General features: G+C 46.2%; 1 protein-coding gene across 1 annotated transcript in view; it reads left to right on the forward strand.

The window, feature by feature from the left end:
- The first annotated feature begins 10000 nt into the window (after window positions 1-10000).
- Window positions 10001-22311, forward strand: part of ST3GAL2 (ST3 beta-galactoside alpha-2,3-sialyltransferase 2) — a 261865-nt gene continuing 249554 nt past the window's right edge. The window contains exon 1 of the mRNA XM_085639368.1: window positions 10001-10109. The gene's annotated coding sequence lies outside the window, so the exon portion shown is untranslated. The remainder of the gene's footprint in view (window positions 10110-22311) is intronic.

Here is a 22311-nt window from a genome sequence, read left to right on the forward strand (position 1 = left end):
TCCCTTTTGGCATGCCAGACTGCTCTCCTGAACAGACATCTTAATTTGCTGAGACTGTGTCTTGCGGCTATTGAGGAAAGTTGCTTGATGAGAGCTCGCATTTTACAGTTGACGTCTCTTTTCAGAGACTTTGAACCATCTATCAATTTGAATTTTGGAGGAAGCAGATTGCGAGGCTTGGCACATGATGAAAATTCGACTTGGAATTCCTGCAGGATCTGTTCGATAAAGCGAGTCTAGTGTCTGATGGGGGAGTTGTTTTGGACTGTGACTTTGTTGAGATGACATAACTTCATGGCTGATACTGTTGTCTCATTTCAGCTGTTTTAGGTTTTCTGTCCGCACCCCAAAGCTGAAGCTAAGGGGAAGTCTCCAATGTGCATGAAGACTCCCATCGTACAGAGGCTGAAGTCTATGTAGAAAATGGAGTTACCCAACCGGGGTGAGGAGGGTGTCGCCGCTAAAGCGTCCATTGGGGAGCCTGAGGCCTAGGGAGTTGCACTCATTTAAAATGAATTCTGCTAGTTTGTTCCGACGAGTGACCAGAAGTAGGTTTTGCACTGGGAGGTCATGTTCAATGTCCAAGCTTTTAGCCTTGCGGCCTGTTATTCCCCCAAAAAGGTTGGTGTTGAAGTCCCCGGATAGTAGAATATTTGCAGAGGGATGTTTTAGTTTGGGGTCAGTTAAAATTGATACCAAGTTTGCAGTGTCCCCTTCTTCCTGGATATAATTGGATTAATGTAGATGTTAATAATCAGGAGCTAGTGGGTTTTGCTGTGTTGGAAAATCTAAGATGAATTACTTGAACCCAAGGTACTTTCAGTGCGATCTCTTCTGCTGCGTGCTGCAGTGATGTAGAGTCATAGGTGGAGAGGCCTCCATTGGTCGACCATACCTGTTGACTTTCCAGGCTGGTTTCTGGAACTCGATAAAGCCTTTTAGAGGGATAGTTGATTCGCCCAGGTTTCTTGTAACATAAGGAGATCGAAGTCCTTCCAAAACGGTGCGGGTTCGTCATTTTCGAGTTTTTGCAAGAGCCTGTGTGTATTCCAAGAGCATAGTCTTAAATTGACCCTGTACAGGCCATGCCCATTTCGAGTTGGGTTACTTTGTCATAGGGTGCTTCTTGCTTTGAGAGCATTAGGTAAACAACCCCAGTTGGCGTGATTTGTCTGAGTCTTGCTGGGGTCATCTCCTCCTTGTTGATCTTTGTTTCCAGCCATGCGTTTCCCCTCGGAAATCACACGGGTGAGCATGGCAGTTCTTTTTGAGCCTTGGCGTCCTTGTGCAATTTTTAGTATAGATTGGGTCGGAGGTTTGTATTGGTGCAGAAGCTCTGTTGGATATCCTTTGGTCCTCGCTCGCTCGATTTTTATGCCCCAGCTTTCAAAGACTGTAGAGGGGGAGCCTTATTTTCCTTTGAATCAGCGTGTGCCCCTACCTGGGAACTCTTGTTGGGCTGTTCGGGCTGTTGGAGAGACTTGTGTGCTGGACGCTTGTGGTTTGGCTTGCCGCTCCCTCCCGCCGCCGCTGCTGCTGGTGTTCGTAGCGGTTGCTGAGCGGAGGGACCTGACTACATTACCCAGAATCCCCGGCAGTGGTCCCGCCCCTACACACACCCACTTCCGCGCCCCTAATCTGGGAGAAATTGAGTGACTATGCACTCAAGAAGATACTTCTATTTTTATCACCCCGGCTAGTGTCTGCACTTCAGTTACACCGGCAAGAAATGTCCCCCTGGCAGACGGGTGTGATCCAGGGGTTAGGGGAACACCTGTAAAGCTGGTAACGTGGAATGTTGTTGGCCTTAAACATAAAATAGATGACCCAGTTTGGAGGGAATTTGATGGTTTGGGTGATATTATAGGTTTACAAGAAACCTGGGATATAGGGAACATTTTGACACTGGACGGTTTCTCCAGCTATTTTACCCCGGCGGTTCAATCAAATATGGGGAGGGCGAAGGGTGACTTGGTTACTTTAATTTCAGCTACTATCCCCGGTACCCATATCCAATTAGATACGGGCTCACAAAATTGTTTAGCTGTACAAATTTCCCTGAGTGGAGTGGGAGACGTTTTAATTATCAATTTTTATCATTCTTATGATAGTCACCCCGACTGATCACCTGTCCATGTTAAATCTTTTTTTGGTAGATTATAAGGAGGCCAATAAAAATGAATGTTTTATTATAATTATGGGGGATTTCAACATCCATGGTTGTCCAGATAATTGTCTGTCATTAGACGTGTTAGGTCCGGCAGAGCAAGGGTACACTCATTCTGAACACTCTGTACAGGGAGATCTCCTTGAAACTATTCTGGCGGATAACGGTCTGATCCTCCCTTCAATGGGGGATGAGGAGATACCTACCTTTAAGGGGAATGGTAGTCACTCAGTTATTGACTGTATTTTTATTAGTCTAGCACAGGGAGATAGAATTCATGGATATTCACCGGTTTGGTCACAATTTAGCGACCATAACCCAGTGATCCTCAGTGTTTCGGACCTGATCATAAAGCCTGAGGTAGCTAAAAATAAAAATAGAAAGGACAAATTTGATATTTGTCCTACAGATCAGGCCCGTAGAATTAGATGGAGCAGAGTCATACCGGGAGACTTTCATACCAATTTAAGAAGGAAGGTAGGATCTGCACTGGACACATGTTTGAATTTGGAAGCAGATGATGAGGAGGTTCTTGAGGCTTATTCAAAAATGTGTACCCAGGTATTAGCAGACCTTAGATGTACAGGGATAGCTAAAGATCCTGCTGAAAAGGGGCGGTTTGATCATAACTGCTCAACAGCTAATAAAAAGTTGAAGGCTGCCCTGAATTGTAAGCCAGTGAATCGGGCCTTGGTGGCCTCTTTAAGGAAAAATTATAATAAAGTCCTGGAAACAAGAAGGAAGATACGGGAGGACGCCTGGGAAGAATTAACCTCCGTGGATGTGCTCAGGAATAGTGCCAAATTCTGGGCTGTTGTAAACAAACCCTTTTTTCATGATAATTGTAATAATCAATTAGATTGTGGTATTCAGGGACAGTTGTGATGCTCTCACTTTAAGTCAGTCTATGAAGGGGAAAATGTTGAGGAGGTGAATATGTTTACCCCCACTTTTGACCCTTATACTTTAACGGTCACGGAGAGTGAGGTGGCTGACGCTATCGGTAAGTTGATGAGTAATAAGGCTCCGGGCCCCGATGGCGTCCCAGCTGATCTTTTTAAATCAGATCTCAAGACCTGGTCTACAGTTTTAACCAACGTTTTTAACAGAGTATGTACTGCAGGGATTCCGGACACCTGGTCTGAATCAGTTATTATACCCATCTTTAAGAAAGGTAATAGAGGGGATCCCAGTTGTTATCGCCCTATTTCTCTTATTGATTCTGCGGTGAAGGTGCTGGGGCGAGTGGTACTAGGTAAAATTAGTGTTTGGTTGGAGGACACAGATACCCTTTCTTGCCTGCAATACGGGTTTAGGAAGGGTCGAGGGACTATAGATCAAAGTCTTAACCTCCACCTATTAATTGGAAAATACACCATCGCCAAAAGGGGCACGCTATATCTAGCTTTTATGGACCTTTCCTCGGCCTTCGACCGAGTGAATAGATCCAAACTTTGGGGATTGCTCCTTAAGTTGGGTATAGATAAAAATATTGTGTATTTTCTTGCTGACTTACATAGGGACCTAACATCCACAGTTAGATATGATCGGTTAGGCAACTGCACGGGCAACATTAGGATCATTAATGGGGTCAGGCAGGGGTGTATTTTAGCCCCCATGCTTTTTACTCTTTATATTAATGACTTGGGTGCGGCTCTCACGGAGGCGTGCAAAGACATTCCAAGGGCTGGCAAGTTTTCTATTCCGGCATTATTATATGCGGATGATGCCGCTTTAATAGCACGCACAGCTGTGGGGCTGCAATGTCTTTTAAATGTATTTGCTAATTTTATGAAAGCGCTGGATTTAAGTGTGAACTTTACGAAATCTCATGTTATGATTGTGGGCAGTAAACCCAAAAGACTTAAGACCATTCACTGTGAAGGGAATGTTCTATCCAGGGTTTCAAGATTTCCATATCTGGGGGTGATTTTTGACGATAAATCCTCCTGGTTGCCCCAACTAGTCGCTAAACGTAATGCTTTTGCCAGGTCTATCCTGGCTGTTTTGGGCTTCGCCCGTAAGTTAGGGGCGAAGCCTTTAGAGGCTGTGTTGAGAACATATGATGCTAAATGTATTTCAATAGCTATGTACGGAGCTGACCTGTGGGGATTGAAAAGTGTAAAAGCGTTGCAGGTAGCTGAGGATAAGTTTTTGAAATCTATCTTATCACTTCCCCAGTCAACTCCTGGATACATTGTTCATCAGGAGTGCGGGGTGGAATAACTTGCAGACCACATAGCCTTAGCCCCATTATTAAAATGGATTTCAATATGGTTAAACCCTGAATTAGAGTTGAATCATGAAATTCGCAGGGATTGTTTAGCTCTTGATCAGGGCAACACTATCCACTGGTTGAACTATGTCACTATGTCAAAAAATTAACCATAAAAATGGGTCGCCCAGAATTATTCGATCACCCACACAATTTATTAAAGGGGGATGTGAAATGGGTGAAAGAAACACATAAATAGTCGGCATACCTAGCAAGAGAAGAAAAGGAATTAAGTAAACCAACAGTAAGGGCTCACCAGTTGTTAATTACTTCCAATGGTTTAGAACCCTACCTGAGAATTGTTAACAATATGAATCATAGATTTTTGTTAACCAAGTTTAGATTAAACAAATTCCACCTTTTGCTTACTGATCGTCCAGGGTGGACGAGGGGAACGGATTTGGAGATTTGCTCCTGTGACGGCTTCTCTATTAAAGACACAGTGCACTTTATCTTCTTTTGTAAACATCTTTGCCCCATTCATAAAAAGTTCATTATTCCTCTTATTAAAGATAGAGGTTTTAGACAAGTCAAACCTGCTCTTTTGTATCTTCAGCTTTTGCAAAATTCTTGGGAGATTTTTAACATAGCAAATTTTTTATCAATAGCATTGAGACTGAGGAAAAAAATCAATTGGTCATAGAGTACATAGCGGGATACTATGAATTCGGACCAAGTCTCCTGCTTTTTATAATCTGTATTATTGTTTTATTTTTAGTGGTCTTGATTTCGTTGTTTAATGTATTATACTTTTATGGTTTTTGATATGAACCGAATAAAGTACTTTGACTGACTGACTGACTGTAGAGTTTGCCAGGATCGTTTCAACCCACTGGAAGAAAGGAATAAGGCCTTAGTGGATTCTGGTTCATGCTTTCTTCTTGGTGCTAAGAATTCGTTAGCCAGGATTTCATCTGATCTTATGTTCTGTAGATCTGGGATCAATTGGAGCAGAAGAAGAACATTTCCCCTGTTTAAGATGTTGTGGGGCCCCCTTAATTGGTATTCAGGAGGAAAGTCAGGCTGATTTAGCCCCGGGGGTGGAGGGGGGTGCGTGGGGGGCTGACAATCTGTTGATAAAACCCTCTGCTTTCAAAAATTTAGTCAGAGAGTCGTGCAGTAGGTTAATATCATTGTGTTTGTCGCTATGAGGTGCTCTGTTGGATGGTTCGGAGAGCAGACTTAAGTGGATATCTGTTTCGCTGTCATTGTTTTTTCCTAAGGCCTACTTTTGGCCAACTCATTGAATTACCCGTACAAATGGTGAGTGCTGGTGCACTTGGGGAATCTTGAGGGGTCTTGTCCCTGGAACTGTCTGTTGCCCCACTTTGTGGGCCAGATGGTGCAGGCGCTTGCTACTGCTTCTGGGCAGGCTGGCCTGCAGGTGGATGATTTAGCCGAAATTCTCGGGGCGGCACCGTTGAGTCCAAAGGGAAATATGTTTGGTCTTGGTAAAAGTAGGGTAAATCAGCTCCTGCTTTATTGTGGAGGGTGCTTTATGAATGTTGTTTCTTTGTTTCCTTTGCGGCAGTGTATGCTTAGTCTTGCCAGCAGTGTGGCACTGGACTCTGGGGAGGGACCGGTAGGCTGATGATGCATATGTGTAGATGTCGCCTGAGCAGAAGAGCAGGCAGCTGTTCCAAGTTGCTGAATGGAGCTTGTTCTAATGTTTGGCCCTGGGTTTGTGAAGAGGCATTTTGGGGTCCCTTGCGCTCTTGTCTATTTCCCTGGAGGGTGACTGTATAGCGTGCTTTCTTGCTGGAAAATTGGAAGAGGAACAGTGATGTAGGATCCTGCAGTATGGTTTTCATAGCTTGTGGTAGGATGGCCAGCTTGTTTAGAATCGGGGAGCATGGGCAGGTACCCCATGAACTTATGAGGGGGAATCAACCAGTTCTACTGCAGTTTAAGCACGCTTGATCAAACTGCTCAAGGTGTCCAGTTTGCTGTCAGTGCCCCTGATGAGGTTCGCTTGAGAGCCAAGGGTGTCTACTTGAGCGTCTAATTTGTCCAGAGCTGCGGCCATGGTGTGAATTGCAGGGAGGGCCATATGTTTATTGCGTGTGTGGTTAGAGTGGAATATTTGTTAATGGACTGATTATGGTTCTGGTCTGAGGAGCCTGGCTTTCAAGAAAGAGCGTTGGAACTCAGGATGCACTGGTCTCGGCTTTCGGGCCATATTTCAGGCGATGATTCCTTAAAGAGGCTTTATGTGGATAAAAAATGTTTGAGTGAAAATGAAGAAAAGGTTGAATTATGGACCACAGAGCGAGTTGAGGCACAGTGTTTCTTCTGACCCTCTTTCAAGCCTGCCACAGGCAGGTCCAGATGGTAAAAGTACTCCGACCTCAACTGCCCGTCCATTATGAATCATATACGGGTTGTCTGGGTTCAGGGCTGGCTGGAATAGTTGAGCTGTCTTGACTGGGTATACACAGTGTTCTTGAGCTCCCAGATCCGAACCTGAGTGAAGTGGGTTCGCATACCCCAAAAGGGGTATGGGTCTTGTGAGACTAGAGGGACACAAGGTTTGGCTTCGCCTGATATGGGTATGGCTGCAATAAGAGCCGTGGCTGATAGAATCTCCTCATGTCGAGTCGGCAAGGCTGAGGGCATCGTCGGCAGAGCCGTCTGCTCCGGGCTGTGTTTTTGCACCATCAGACAAGTTTGCATGGTGCTCAGCGAGTTCATTGTACCATCTACTATGATGTCAGATGTAGACTGAATTAGTGCAGAGGTGACAGCTTCTGAGGGGTCTAGGGTATCAGCCTCTATGTCTGCAGCCGATGCTGGATATTTCGACCATTGGAAAAAGTCTGTAATCAAGATTCTGGAGGCAGGCAGGGACTCTTCTACCATATTGCCTCTGGGAGTTACCTGAGGAGCCAGGACACTGGGAGACTGGAGACCGCCAGTCAATCTAGAGGTGACTCTTGGTCAGTGTCTATGTCGTTCTGGATCCTCCGATGCTTGATGTCCATGGATTCCGTGGTGTGTGCCCTTGTCCTAACTGCGTCTTAAAGTAAAATTCCCCACGTTTCTGCTCGCAATCTGGACAGTAAGACTGTAGCGGCTCATATGACTTGAATAACTGCTGGGACCAATGACTGGCTACTGGTTGCTACCAGTTACTGCTAGTTGTTGGTTGTGGTCTGCTGCAGATATATTGTGTTATGTTACTGTTGCACAGCTGTTCTTTTGCTACTGCTGTGCTGCTGCTATGCTGGTTGCAGACTGGTTTTCGCCTGGTTTTGTCTGGGTGGCTTGCCAGGAAAGGCCTCCCGTGATAGTAAGACTTAGGTCTTAGGGAGACCCCAGAGTTTGGGGAGGTAGGGCGATGGGGGAGAGCAGAATAGACCAGAAGGCCAGGAAGCTGGAGCAGGGCAGAGTGTTGCTTAAGCACATAGTTCACAGAGGGAAAGTAGATGTGTGTGGCACCTGTAGCACCTAGCACCTCCTTGCACAACGCTCTCCCCTGGTGTATGGGTTTGAAGGGCTCAGTGGCGTACTACCCTCAAGCACCACAAGCACTGTAGACGTGCAGGACCGGTCCCTGCGACCCCTCTCCTGCTGCTCCTACCTCCATGCTGCTGTAGACTCAGGCTTCCCCAAAGTCCTCCCGTAGCGGAGGTCAGGATCTCGTGGTGGCAGTGATGGAGGCGATTGGGGCTCACCAGGCACCTCACAAGCTGCACCCGGGTCTAAACGGGCTACCTCTGTGGTTCGCCTGGGGCTCGCTCTCTGCGGCAGCCGACTATAGCCGCCACACTTGCTCTTTCGCGGGTACCTACAGGGAAGCTGCAGGAGTGAGAGGAGCTGTGACGGGGGTTCGGGAGCTGAGACTCAGCGTGTACCAGCCTGTGCCTCATCATGTGACTATGGATCTGCTTCTGGGTCAAGCAGCAGTTGTTGAACACCCCAAGGCATGGAACGCATCAGCAGGTGCTTTTAAAGTCAAAATATACTTAAAAACACAATGCCTTCTAAAGTAATCAGCTGGTGCAGTGGCACCTGTCGCATGGCCCTGGAGCAGGCCCTGAGCACAGTACCTCTTTGTGCTGCCTTTCCAGAAGGTTCTCGGCCACCGATGTGTAGATTTTCAGGGAATCTTTCATTTACTTCAAATGCTTTACACGGAACTGCAGCTGTGCTTTGACTCCACATACGTCAAGTGTCAATTCCACACATTTCGACGGAGACACAAGTGGCACACACATGCAAATTGCTGAACCATGGCAAATCCTTAGGGAGAGCACTGTTGATCTTCGGGTTACTTATCCCCTATCTCGTCGCCTGCTATAGTGTCCTCCTCAGCCGGGCTACTCGCCAATGACTACGCCACACACATAACTTAGTATAACACTTCTTTATTCTTCTGCGTGTAGCTGCGAACTCAACATTCTGAACCTGCATTCACCTCACTACGCTCTAATGCTTAAGCCATAGTTCTACAGAGTCCATCAGGAGCCACAAGGGTTCCGTTATTACAAACTCACATGGCACACTATCTCGATGTCCACTCAGCGTGCATCTCAATTACTTCATATCGCGCGATCTGACTGATTATGAGCAGTTAAGAGATCATGCTTAGTTCGTATGCTGAGGAATAAAGACGTTGGCTACAAGCTGTGTGTGTGGCGTGTTAATTTTGCATGATGCCAAGCTGGGGAAGACGGAACATGTACTAGTTACTGTGCTCCTCGTAACACTTACAGTCCTACCCCTTTCTGCTTCCGCCCCTTCATGTGATCCCAGAGTACATTTTTATCCATTCCCCTATTAACTTGAATTGGCTTGGACGAAGTTCTACACAAGAGAGACACTCTAAACAAAGCAATCTGTTGCTGTCTAAATCAGGAGACTGTCGCCTTAATCGTTAGTATTGCCATACCTCAATAGAACATACTTATTAAACTAGTGACATAATGAAAACAGTATTGAACACACTTTATTTTTTCACTTGTGTTAAAAAGTTAACTTGTATTTGTACCAAGTTCTCCCTTGGCACGTGCTCAGGTCCTGCGCAGCTTTGGTTATCTCTAATGCAATGCGTGAGCCTCTTATCTGTGAGTGAGTTGTCCTCAGCAGCACCCGCTGCCAACAAACAGCAGCAAGCATCTCACGCGCACCCTTTGTTAACCTTGGTTCTGCGCACAGAACACAGAGGCACGACAATGAGGTGACTAGCTTAAAGCATTTTGTGGGTTGTGCATGCTTTGTTTGTTAAATAGAATACACTAGGGCAACCCATAACTATTAACATCTCCTGAATGTAACATTTGAGAATCCGTATGCAATATTTAACTCTGTGGCCTTAATATTATAAGCAAACAAAACAAATAAAAGAACGACATAGCTAAAACGGAGAGAAGTATAGTCTTTGAGTAGACTCTTAATTTGTATGAAATTTCATGTATAATTGATACCGTGATTAATATTGTGTCGGACTGTATGAATATGGAAAAGACTAGTTCAAGATGGCCGTTTCCTTCGCGGGTAGCCAGCAGCTCGAGCACGTCAGTCCGCTGTCTGTGCCTGCCAGTGGCAGGGCGCTGTGATGGAGAAGGAGGGGGTTGGAAGGATGAGGAGCAGCTGTGGCAGAGCAGGCAGGGAGCCTGGGAGAAGAGGGTGGGCAGTGCCGCGTTCTGTGCAGGAGGCCAGTCTGAGGTGAGCGTGCATGCTGTAGCATAGAAGTGGTGCAGTCTGACTGGATGGGCTCTGCAGAGCCTAGCGGCGGTTGGGTCCAGAGCCACATCGGAATGCAATGATGAGGAGGGGTTATACATACCTACACAAAGAACCAAATGCACATGCAGGGGTCCATTCTGAGTGAGAGGCGAGGATCGCTGGGGGCGGGGTGCAGCTGCAGCGAGTGCTTTGATGCATCGGACCTCTTGACAGCAGCACCTGGGAGGGGTGGGCAGCCCCTTTATATGGGGCTGCGCGATCTCTGCTTTGGGAACCCGCCCGCACTGTATCCATTAATACCCACTATGCTCGAGTCCGGTTATGATTCACGCTCGGGAGAACGGGCGGCGAGGGATGCTGCCATGTATTATCATTCAGGAATGTGCCTTTTGCTCCCTTTGTTTTGTAAAGGGTAGAAGTGTTGTGTGTCTGACGTGCTATTGCTTATACTTTACCTATGATAATCTCTCCGATGTATATATGAGCCTTTGAGATGGATTATCCTCGGGGGTTTCTTTGGTGCGCGTTGCGCCGCATCTGCGTGACTCGGGGCTGCAGTTACACCCGTTACCATCCCCGGAGGGAATTAAAATTATGACTGAGTAGACAATACTGTACCTTCGGTTGGCAGACTCGTTAGAAAACGAAAAAAAAATAGGCTGCCTTTTTTTTCAGTCTAAAGCAACCCTGGAAGACTGCTACCATACTCCTCTCTCTAGGCAGCCCACGGCAGACACCCCCCCCCCCCCCCCCGCCACACACTTAATAAGGCATCTCCTGCCCCGTTCCGTCCCCTCATCCGAAGGGAATCCCCCTCCTTTCTCTCTAGTATTCCACCGCAGACATGCCCCTCTGTCCCCAGGGCAGCCCCAAGAAAAACAAACTTCATTTACAAAGCTCTGGCGGAAACCTCCCCAAGATAGCCAGGCTGACTTTCTCCATCTCTCCTGGAAGCAGCCACTGACAGCCCCCGCCTCCTCCTCCCAGAAAAAGCATCCCCTGGCAGACTTCCATCCTCGCTCCCTGTTGCAGCCTCTGGCACACTTGCACCCCTCCTCTTTCCAAAGAAGCCCCGGCACTCTTCCTCTGCAGACAGTTCACTGCACGAACTCCCCATCACACCCTCTTTTATATGCATCCCGTGCACAAAACAAACTCTTAATATACTACACAAGTAACCCAGGCAGTCTTCTGTCCCTGTTCTCATTCAAAACATTTTTTATTTTAACTTGTAGATGCCACCCCTCTGCCAAACCCGCCCTGGTGCTGACAGCAGCTGTACAGAAGCCAGCACATGAGCGCACTGTATCCTGTGCCCGCCAGCCTTATTTAACACACTTTACCACTCTCCCCCGAGGGCACTTCTGTTGGAGTCTCACAGGATGCCACTCTCCTTGCCCCCAAGCCATCAATTAGAGGCGCTACCGCCGAGGGCCGACAGACGAGGGCCAGCCTCTGTCACAGGAGACCTCTGGCGGGAGCATTAGTGAGGGCGACGGAAAGGCGGGGTGCAGCTTTAATGTAATCAGCGGCAACTAAAACTGCCAAACACGCTTAATGACTTAATCCCCATCTGCACGGGCTCCCAGTCTGCGCGCCCTTATCTACTCCCGTGCGATGGAATTTCATCCGCTGCCGCACCTCGGCGGGTTAATGCGCCTGCTGCACAGGAGGGTGTATCATTTCCCTATCGTATTTGAATCTAGGTGAGACCGAGTGAGTGTTTTACCTCAGTCCTTGTGAGAGGATGAGTGCGTCAGCGGGTATTGAGGCCTGAGGTGATTCAGAGAGTGGCGCGTGTGACACCTGGATTCAAGAACTTGTGGCAGGGAGCTTTTTGTTGTCTCAGCCTCAAGGTGGTAATGATGACGCACAGAGCAGGAGTTAGGGGACACAGCAACGGCTATTTCAGGCCTGCTCATCACTTTGTGTCTAAGCGCCTGCTAGTTATCCCTCTGCAGGAGCGACCCCACGTCTAAATGTGCAATATTCATCTTAAAGCTACTTCCAAGTCATACATATGTTTACCACTATATAAAACCCTAATTCCTAAATAAATGTCTCAAAGGATTTTTTTTTTAAGGAAGAGTTTCCGGCGATTTTTAAGTGCGTCTGATTTTGGCAGACATGGAAACTGGGGCACGGGGAAAATATGTACTTCTTTCAGCATCACTAGTTATAGTGGAAAACAGGGATTTTAACCCTGGTTTGCTGGTTTTCGCAGCCAAAACATAACCACTGGTCCTCATCTCATGTCAAGTGGGGTACGCGGAAAAAATGTTGTCCGACTATTGTTGATTGGCAGAGGGGGCTATGAAGATAGAATTCTATTCAAATAAGGAACCGTCTATTTATTTCCCCTTTTCCTGTTTATTTCCAGTCCCGACAGAAATAGTAGAGCTAGTGTCCAAGTCCACTCTAGTTACTGTGCATACTTTCTGATTTGAAGGGTTTTAAGTGGAGCGGGTCCTCTTGTATAAGACCCGGCAGAAATTGAAAACTGAATTTGAAATGGGTCCCTATCAAGACGTCAATAACTTTACTGTTATAAAACTGATCGATTTCACAACAATAACTGTAAAAGTAATTAACGTAATGCATGTCAGTGAGTGGTGTATGCATACTTAGGTTTTACACTACAAACTAAGCCAAAAAAGACTGCAGAGCGATGTACACAGCTAAAGGCCAGCATAATGGCAGTGAGTTATATGAGAGGAACCTGGAGTGGGGACTGTGAATGAATTGTGATCAGTTTTTAATTTGGAAAAAAAAAACATGCCAGGAGGCAGCTTGCACCAGCCCATTTCTCCTGCTTGCGCCGACCTCAAACAGAACCAACATACTAGCCATAAAAGTGGCGAGAGGATGCCACGAAACGGCCAGAGCTGCCTATTTCGGAGCAGCGGAACCAGGTTGGAGTCTCGTTGTTGGCTCAACATATTGCGATTATGGGCAAATCACTTAAGAAGTGTCCCTGACTGGTGCACTTGAAAAGCCCCGGTGTTCATGATGAAGTGCCGGTGCTGAGCACTGAAAACCACCGGCTCAAATTAAGCACTGATTGTGATGTAGTGTTCTTTAAAGAGGAGAGTCTTCAACTCTTTCCTAAATTCAAGCAGTTTAGGGAGGTTCTCATTTATATGGGAATGTTGTTGCAGATCCAGGGATGATAGATAAAAAAAAGTCCTGCTGTCTTCTTTTTTCCACCTCCTAGTCTGCAGTCTGCTGTCGTCCTGGCGGCGGGTGTTCCGAGAATCTTCAGAGCTGCTGCTCCTGCCTGCAGGATAAGCAGGGGTGCTCTTAGTGATGGCTTTCTAAATGACGCAGCTGGTTTTGTAGATGTGCAGGCCAGCAAGGGGAGCAAATGGTGCTCCATCAGGGTGCGGTTGAAGTGATCATATTTCATTTTGAGATTGATGTGCTGCAATGTGTAGGATGACCCTGTGGGTTGTCAGCGTGGAGTCTGGGACCCCATAGAGTTGGGTGTTACCATCATCCAGATGCAAGATTACCAGGGCTTAACACAGCAGTTATGAAGTCACTTTCTGGAAGAAACTGTTTCTCTTTGTGTAGAAGAGAGAACTGTTACCAGGCCATCTTTGTCTTTTTTTTATCAGTGTGTTCCTTGAGCTGGAGGTTGGCGTCCAGGGTGATTCAAAATTAATTGACATTTGGTAAAAGTTGGGTTTTAAAGCTGGCAAGGTTCCGGTCATTGAGCCATGTTTGTACTGCATCTTGTTTGTTGTTCTTGGCTAATAGCAGGAATTCTGTCTTAGTGGGGTTGAGCTTCAGATGGTCACTGGCTATCCATGTTTGAATGAAGTGCAAGCATCATTCGAGGCATTGGATGTCTGAAGCAAAGTAAACTTTCAAGTAGAGTTGTTTCTTCAGCTCACTGGTGAATCTTGATGCTGTTATCTGTGGGTAGAGCACCGAGCGGTTCCATGTAAAGGTAGGTGTCAGGAGATGGTATGGAACCCTGGGGGACTCCACCGGTAATGGGATGTTTAGTGGCCTGTAAGTGCCCATGTGAACAAGAAATCGTCGGTTGCAAAGGTAGGAAGAGAACCAGCGAAGGACATTGCTTGTGAATCTTGTTCAAGACTCCAGGGTGCGTATTAGAGTGGAATGGCTAACTTTGTCCAAGGCATCTGAGATGTCCAACAATATCCGGAGGCAGGGGTCCTCTTCATCTGTGCTGAGGAGCGCATTGTCTATGAGTACATAGACATACAGTAAGGCAGAGGTTTCCTGCAGCAGTGTGATCCGAAGTCAGAGTAGTAGTTTGGTGGTTTCTAATTAAATTTCCCAAGTTTTACTTGATCTTGCATCCCCTGGAATATTTGCTTTTTCCTCGATGTTGTTTTTGTAGTTTTTATTTGCATATAGCCTATTACTCTTGCATTGTGCTTACTATGTACTGCGTCAACTCTTGGTGTCTGGGATAGTTTGGGCTGTGGGTGGGTGTTTATAACTGGCCACTGTTGAGAGCTCTGGAGCTGAGTCTGAAGTCAGTGCAAGCTTCTCACTGTGCCTGTCAGTCGGTCATAAAAGTGTTCAGAATACATGCTCATCCAAGCCGTGGCACAGAGCAATAGTCAAATGTGTCAGCTGTTATTGCGATTTATGGGAAAAGTGTGTGAAGGAGGCTCAAGGCTGTGGAACTAATGAAAGGGCGAAAGTAAAGGGAAATGCACTACTTATAGGGGAGTGCATGAATTGTGTGTGGGGCGGTGGCGAAACGAAGGAGCTGCAGGAACGTACTTGCAGAAGGAGGGTGAACAGATCTGCTGAAGAAGAAAGAGATGAGGCGTGAAATGTGCAGATGGAGGATTTCAGAAAAATGTTGGGAGAAAAAGTATGTATATTTCTAAGAGCGAGAGACTGCAGAGAAAAGCTGTTGGGGGGGGGGGGGGGAAGGGGAGCAACTGAGGCACTGCAAAGACCACTGGTTAATTCACAAACCTATGTATTTTTTAGAACTGAAACTTTTTCACTTCTATATTATTCACACAAATACAATTGTTGTTTCTCATTTATCTGATAATGCCAACAAACTGTGGCAAAGTCAACAGGTCTGACTTGTTTCAGTTGCATGTCTGTTGTGTATGATCTATCTGGATGCTATAACAAAGCTCAAAGAGGCACCAAAATACAGGCCAGTCGGTACAATCTGGGAAGCACGGGATTTCATTTGCATGTTTTAAGACACACCCTTCATTACATAGGCCACTCCGGTTGGAAACGATTACTAGTTAATGCTTCTGTGGCAACATCCCTTTGAGAGTGCCCCCCACCTTTTTCATCTCGCTTAAATCCTTGGTCTGGGCAATAATAACATTAGTTTAGTGGAAGCCGCATCAGATAAGATGTGTTTGCGCAAAATGTCTTTTAAGTGGGATGGAGGAGAGAGAGGCTGTGCAGCAAGCAAGGAACAAAGCTTGAAAAAAAGCTGATGAAGCAACTGGTCATGTTGTAGGCTTATGCATGCTGTATCACACGTGCACTTATAAATTGACACCAGCCCCCAAATTTTGTTTTATTTACCTGACATCGATCGGTAAATAAACTAAAAAAAGAAATACAAGCAGAGCAAAAGCGCTTTTAAGGCTGCTTGGATGGCAGCAGCTTGCTTCCTGATCCTCTGTCAAAATAAATAAATAAAAGACTTGGGAGGAGAGGGGGGTCCAACATTGAGCAGGTGGGGGCGGGGGGGGGGGGGAGAGATGGCAGGAAGGGGAAAAGTAGCACTTTTGGGGGAGGCACATGAGCAAGAATGCAACACGATCTGAGAACACAGAGACAGCGCAACATGGAGGGATAAGGGGAAGCACGTGGGCGAGGGAGCACAGTTCGGAGTGCGTCCACGGTCCGAGAGGGGAGAAGAGAAGTACACATGATAGGCAACTGGAAAACACATGCACTTTCATGGACTGCTTGAATTAAAAGTGACAATTTAGTTCCCGAAAAGTAAGCAGCAGTGGAAGGACACCAGGGAAGACCGAGAAGAGGTAAGCAGGCCGACCCATACAGGGAAACGAATTAAATGCAAGCTGATGAGTGACCATAAAGCCAACCAATGGTAGGCAGTGGGTGGGCTCTACACCACTGCAATTCCACAATAGGACTTTCACAACCAGATAGTGCACCCTCGACCTGAAAATCATTCACTCTGGTGAACCCCAGTATATACCTAATAGCTGAGATATAAACCAAGTTCAAGCTCTGCTGACGCAACCTGTAATTCTCACTAGAGTGATAGCACTTGCAGGAAGACCGACTATTTAGCACAACAAGGCGAGGGCATGGAGGATTCCAAACTTGAAATACATGCGGGTGTATTCATGATGCGTAGCATAGTAACCGAAATGAGAAGCAATGCTCTAGAAGAGCAGAAACAAATTCTTGTACACAGCCAGAGATGTCAAATAGTAGCTTCCAGCATGCAGAACTATGGCGGCCATCATATCATCTGTTCAGTTAAATCTCAGCAAGTTTAACATGCATTCTGGGCAAAATAAACCTGATAGAACCCTAATGTTTGCATAGTAGTATTTACTTGTTTCTGTATATGCACTTCAGCATGTTCTATGCAATGTGTATAATTATTACTCCCTTCAATAGCACTGGCTTTATAGCGATCATAATTCTGAAGAGCTGCTGGGATTCGAACTTGTGACAGGCCCATCAGAGAGAATTCAGGGTGATCTGTTATCCCACTGAGCTCGCCCGCCAGTAGGTTTCACTTGGATCAAAATGCTGTGATTTATTTCAGGGTTATTTGACATTTGGACTCTTCATGGCCAGGAAGAACAATTTCTCTATGATTGTTTCTAAAGCTTTTTTCCAGGTGCTGTGCTTGGAGGCAAGCTTGGTTTTTCATTTGTATGATAGGTTTTGGACTCCACAAATACTGACTGTAGGGAATAGCATGCCGGTGTTTACCGTGATGTTGACAACGGAAGCAAAGCACTATTTTTAGTTTATGCCTTTTTCTGTTTTAGATGGAGCATTTATTGCATGCCTGCCCTTGGGGGAAGTCTTGCGAGAATAATTTATGATGCAATGTGGTCTGACATATTGTTTCCTTTCATGACAAAGAGGCATTTCTTAGTTCCTCGCTTTAAAAAAAAATGTCCATGATAACCAAAAACTGTGAAAAAAATGTAAACATCATTTTGGTTCAACACACTGACGATCACTCCTCCCTTAAGTGTCTGATTTAGAAAAGGGCGCCTCAAACATTTCCCGAAGTAAACGAAGGAGATTTTGAGCCATCTCTTACATTTTGTAATAAGGCTCTTCGATGAAGCTGTTTTGTTTAGCACAATCTTGGAGCCGCTTCGTTGGTGTATTTTTTGGGTGGTTGGGAAGGTTTCCCTCTTTTTTCGGTCTCGGCTAGCGAAGGCTGCGCTTGCGCAGTCTCGCTCGCGAGATTTAACGTTTTCTAGTAGTGGGGCTTGAACCCGCCCCTCTTCTCCATTGGCTGGCTTCCTAAACAGAGGCTAGCCATTGGAGGAGAGGGGCGTCTGTCCATTTAAGCCCCGTCTTTTTCCGATTCGGGCACGTGTTTTTTAGTTTCTTTCTCTCTTATGGAATGTAACCATTCCAGCCAATGGGAAGAGGAGAGAAAGAAAAACGCCCCCAAATCCGAAAATGACGCTGCTTTTCTCGGAGGCATTTCTGCTTGACCTTGGAGAAAGATGGTGGTGTTCATGGCGTCATCCCCGTCCACCATGCGCGCTGTGCTGAGTGCAGCAGAGATGGCGGCCTCCATGCTATGCTGCCGGGTCTCGGCGGGGCTCAGGAGGCACAGCGCCCGTACCACTCTGAGTGTGGCAGCCGCTAAGGTAACTCGGGGAGAAGGTAGAGAGTGCCGTCCCTTTAGTGGGGAAGCAAAGGATATTCCCCATGTCCGAACTCCCGTACTGCCAGGTGACCCTCTGTACAAGGTGGAGCCGGGTGCCCTTCAGGTTTGAGGGGAGCAAAGACGGCGCTGGGGCTCAGCGCCAGGCTGCCCGTGGATGAGGGTTGGTGCGGGCCGAGCAGCAGTAGGGTGTGCCCGCGAGAGTGCAGCCAGCGGAGCTCCATTGCTGTACTGCAAGGTACTGGGGCCCAGGACACACTGCTCTGGGAAGTCAGCTGAGAGTGAACTAAGGATTAAACTGCAGCCAGGGAGCTGTGGATAACCCAATCACAACGTTGTATGGACTTACAACAGTTGGAAGAGTTTACAAGTGTGGAAACGGGTGAATATCAGCCTCTGGTGACATTGAACGGGGTAACTACACCTGACGTGCTGTTAAACTTAGTCGCCAGAACTGTTCTTTTCGCCACTCTTAAAGGCTTTTAGCAAAATGTTAACAAACCGGTGTTTCTTTATGTCTCTGGCATAGCAGCTGTTTACATTAATCAAGAGCCTACCGCAAACAAAATCGGTCAACAACTAGCGCCGCATGTCGATAGACTGTCCCCCATTTCCGCCTTTTAAGTTTATGCAATTTAAATATACAACCCATTCCATTCTTACAGCCTACCTCACCCTCCCCTTCCCTTGGAACTCCGTGGCCAATGGCAATCTTTACGTGGAGGAGGGCGGCCTCACGGCCAGAGTGACCGACTTTGCGCTCGGAGGACCGTGTTTCAGTCTTGGTGTCGGCTATTTTTGTTGTTGTTGTTGCATATTTATATAGCGCGAACTCGACCCGAAGGTATTGGAGCACTTTACATAGCACCGTATTTACATTACACATTCAGGCACGGGGAGATTAAGTGATTTGCCCAGAATCACAGGATGTGGACGCGACCTCGAGGTTCGAACCCTGGTTTCCTGCACCAGAGGCGGCAGCGCAGCCGACGGACCACATCCTGTGATTCAGAACAAATCATTTAATCTGCCCGTGGCTAAAAATAGGATCGTAAACTTTTGTGTTGCGAGATTGCGCTATAAAACTACACAAAAAATACATACCCAACTGCGATCGAAAGACTACCTATGGTAGAGTGACCAGCATTTTAAAGCCAAAAACCGGGACATTTTTAAAAAATAGCGGTAGGACTACAATTTTACCTCACCTGAGTACACAGAATGACAGTGCTCCTCAGCAGACAATTACAGAAGAGACAGTAAGAACATAAATAGAATGCAATGTTTAAAGTCAGCAGCATGTCTGTGTGGCTCTGTGTGGGTGGCTTTTTTTGTAGGTGGCTCTATGCGTGGGTGGCTCTGTCTGTGTGTGGGTAACTTTGTGTGTGTGTAGGTGGCTCTGTGTGGGTGGCTCTATTTGTGTGTGGGTGGCTCTATTTGTGTGTGGGTGGCTCTGTGTGTGGGTGGCTTTGTGTGGGTGGCTCTGTGTGTGGGTGCAAATGCAATAGGTCTCGCATTTGAGAGAGATTAAGCTATTGACATTGTAAATAACAATGCCGTTTCTTTAACCCCTTCGACGCGCATGACGGAGCGGTTCCGTCATGCACGTCGGTTGCGCTGTGCGTATGACGGAACCGCTCCGTCATGGCCCTGCCCGCGCACGGAACCTTCAGCGTGGCGCGGAAATCCGCGCCGCGCTGAAGGGGTTAAATGTTTTAAAAACAAAAACATAAACAAAAATAATGTCATGAGCAATGCCAATAGCTCGAACTTTAACAATGCCGAGACCATTGCATTGTAAATTCTTGTTCTTCTTTGGTTCTTGCTTTGATTGCTTGTGGTTCAGTAAGGTAGGTACCTCAGCTCAAGTTTTTCCTGGCCCAGCCAGTATCTGGCCTGGAATGCAGTACTGCTACACGTGAAGATACAGCAACTTAAAGTAGCATTGTGACACTCCCTACTAAAGGGGAAAAAAACAATCTCTCCTTCCATTTAAATACCAACATATCTCACGCACATCACCCAGCAATATTCCAATATACCTAAACAGAAAGACACCCATATCGATGCCCCAAAGTGTCTAAAGAGGGAAAAAACTGTACATCCCTACACAGCAATGACCTGGTGTACTTGGGGGAGGGGGGGGGGGGGAGATCCTGTGCATACCCTTCCAGCAATGTCCAAACAGGTCTAAAGGGAGAAGATGACTTGTATGCCGCCCATTTACTTCTGAACATACAAAAGGACAAAAGCGGGTTAATTCTCCACCTAGAAAGGCAGCATACCTAAAGTAAACCAGCATTGGCATAGCCAATAGTTCTTGCTTTTGGGACCTTATAAGTATTTAGTTACGCAGCACAATATCCTTGGTGCAACAACAACTGTTGCATGGCTAAACACTTATAAGGTCCCAAAGGCGAGACTTATTGGCTATGCCAATGCTTGTTAATAATGTATGACATACTGTAGATGGGAGCATAGGCACACAATATGGCACTAGCAATTTCCCTAAAGCACAAGGATGTGGCGTAATAACCAGAGCTGCGGAGCAAGAAGCTAGAGAACCATGTTAGAGCTATGGCGTTGGCATACAGCCCTGTGAAATAGAGTATGTAATGTTAAGACCATATCTGTAACCCCACGTTGTGTGGTATACAGGCAGAGGGAAAAGAATTACGGGCAGATTTAAGAAAGGAACCTGCGCTAAACTTAAACTATGTAAGATAAGGCCCATAGAGACGATTAACAGTGTTGTGCCAATAATTATTAAAGGCATACAGACTCCCAAAGTGGCCAAAATGCTGAGCGATAAATGGCAGCATCCATAAAGCGGTGCATGCTAATTAAGTCAACCAAAACATGACCTTCTCACCCTTGTCTGAAACTGGCGCCAGAATGTAGTCACATATGGGGTAGTACAGTACAGACTGTGTTCGCTTTCTTTTGAAAAGAGTCATTTTGAATAGATGACCCAAAAGATTAGTATGGGAGTAAAGATTGCTGTGCTAGGGCTAACCGCGGCTCACTGACGGCTGATGAACTTTGGAAAAGGTGAGAATTTTGAAACAATAGGGACAAACAGTACAGTTTACTAAATAATGTTCATACACATTGGCTAAAAATCCAAGGGATCGGAAAGAGCTGTCCAATGCTTTTGTGGCAAAAAAGTATTTTTTTATCAGCAGATGTTCTTCAAAATTTAGCGAAAACATTTTTTTTAAAGATATATCACAAGACCCAGCATATTTCAAAAGTTCCATATAATAGATAGATTATCTATCTATCTGATAGATAGACAGATACATAGATAGATGATTTTTTTTCTATTACGTTTTCACTCTTCAGTGCAGAATCTCATTCGTCTTATTACAGCTTCTACTTGGAAGGATCAAGGTGGAAAAATCAGTGATGATTCAAAGCTCACAATCACAGGCCAAAAAAGCAGAGATAGGCACATCTTACACGCTCATTTTGTGATGCTATTACTGAGATACATTGAACTTTCAAATTCATTTTACAAATTGTAACAGTTGATGGACAAATGTTTAACGGCGGTGATAATGGATTTGGGGTAAATGTAGAAAAAAGGTGAGGCAATAGAAACCAAACAGCAAAAGGATTTAAAAGTTAAAGAAAAATAGGGTGTATAATGCACCGAAAAAGAAGGAGAGAGAGGAGGGAGCTCGGTGTTGAGATTAGTCAGATATTGTGAGGAGTAAGGGAGGGAAGCTGGCAAGACTGAGGAGGAGAGAAGCCAGTAAGGATGTGGTTAGAAAGGGATGAAAGGATGAGAAAGGGTGAGAGAGAGAAGCAGCAGGTGAAGGGTAGAGGGGAAGACTGGGTAGAACGGGGATGAGAAGTAGAGAGGAGGCGGTGAGAGGATGAGGAGCTAAGTGGTTCAGGAGAGATACACAAGGGAGAGAAAAAGATTAAAGAAAAGGAGAAATTGCAGGCACCAGGAGAGAAGGCAAAGAAGGAGAGAATCTAGTGAGGGGAAAAGAAGCCAGTGAAGGACGGGGGGTGGGAGTGAGGGGTGTAGAGACCAGTGAAAGTGAGGGAGATAGAATCGGCTATTGATGTAGGGAAACAGGCAGATCTAAAATAGTTGAGGGTGAAAAGAAAGAGGACAAAGGAAAAGGTCATTGAGGGAGTGAGGAGGAAGCGAGGAGGGAAAGAGATCGTAAGAGAGACATAAGGCAAAGAACAGCTAGAGAGGATGAGAAGCAGGAAAGCCATAGGAGAAGAAGCAGAGTGAGAGGGTCTCCAGAGAAGGAGAGCAAGAGTGAAGCCAGAGAGAGGGGGATGGAAGCCTGC

Source organism: Triturus cristatus, chromosome 12 (genome assembly GCF_964204655.1).
Source record: "Triturus cristatus chromosome 12, aTriCri1.1, whole genome shotgun sequence".
NCBI classification, from domain to species: domain Eukaryota; kingdom Metazoa; phylum Chordata; class Amphibia; order Caudata; family Salamandridae; genus Triturus; species Triturus cristatus.